The sequence below is a fragment of the Dipodomys ordii genome, unplaced genomic scaffold (genome assembly GCF_000151885.1).
Source record: "Dipodomys ordii isolate 6190 unplaced genomic scaffold, Dord_2.0 Scaffold28, whole genome shotgun sequence".
NCBI lineage: Eukaryota > Metazoa > Chordata > Mammalia > Rodentia > Heteromyidae > Dipodomys > Dipodomys ordii.
This window is the reverse complement of record NW_012267244.1, coordinates 15,463,376-15,464,540: the sequence shown is the minus strand read 5'-3', so window position 1 is coordinate 15,464,540 and position 1,165 is coordinate 15,463,376. Positions and strand designations below refer to the sequence as shown.

At 43.3% G+C, this 1,165-nt stretch overlaps 1 protein-coding gene across 1 annotated transcript in view; it reads right to left on the bottom strand.

Annotated features, from left to right (window-relative positions):
* Window positions 1–1,165, bottom strand: part of Ocln (occludin) — a 45,769-nt gene that overhangs the window by 43,661 nt on the left and 943 nt on the right. The window lies entirely within an intron of this gene.

Sequence of the window (1,165 nt, the reverse complement as noted above, 5' to 3'; positions counted from 1 at the left end):
GGCTTTTTTCTTTTTGCTTATGTGGTGCTGAAGAATCGAACCCAGGGCCTCAGGCATGCAAGGCAAGCGCTCTACCACTGAGCTACCTTCCCAGCCCCGTCCATGAGACTCTTATCTCCAATAAACTACTCAGAAAAAGTTAGAAGTGGCATTGTGGCTCAAGTGATAGAACGCTAGCCTTGAGTACAAAGAGGGACAGTTCCAAGGCCCTGAGTTCAAGCCCCAGGACCAGCCAAAAAAAAAAAAGTGTCATACCTCAAACACATATCCTGAATTAAGTAAAATATACTACTTTTCATTTCATTTTTAATGTAGTTGCAAGAAAATGTAAATTTTATATATGGCTAGCATTACATTGTTTGTTGCTATCTTTTTGTATATATGTGTCAAGGCACATACCCTACCACGGAGCTTTATCCTAGGCTCTACAGCATTGTATTTTTAAGGTACTTTTGTAGCCAGTCCAGACAGAAGAGCCCGAGAGACTCTGATTTCCAATTAACCAGCAAAAAGCATGACTGGAGGTATGGCTCAAGCAGTAGAGTACCAGCCATGAATAATCTTGTGCTGGTAAGAGCACAAAAAAAAACAAAGCAAAAGTGATACTATATTACCAATGGCCATCTAAACAAGGCTTCTGGGGTGTGGTGTGTGTGAGCGCGGGAGTGCTTGTGCACACATGTCAGTAATGGGGTTTGACCTCAGGGTCTCACCCTTGCTTGTTCTTTGCTCAAGGCTAGGATCCACTTGATCCTCTTTTCCAGTTTAGATCTCAGTCTGTTGAGTATCTAAGATTACAGGCATGAGCCATCACAGCCTGGCTTTAATACTGAAGTTTCATATCATGTATGAAAATAAAGTGGATATATAGACACAAATATAAACCTAGACAACCTCAATAAGGTGAACATTAAATCTACAGGGAAAACCTATCATATTGGGATTCAAGAATAAGAAAGAGGGGCTGGGAAGGTGGCTAAGTGGTAGAGCGCTTGCCTTGCATGCCTGAGGCCCTGGATTCGATTCCTCAGCACCACATAAGCAAAAAGAAAAAAGCCAGGCGCTGTGGCTCAAGTGGTAGAGTGCTAGCCTTGAGCTGAAGAGCTGAGGGACAGCGCCCAGGCCCAGAGTTCAAGCCCCACGACCGACAGAAGAAAAAAAAAAA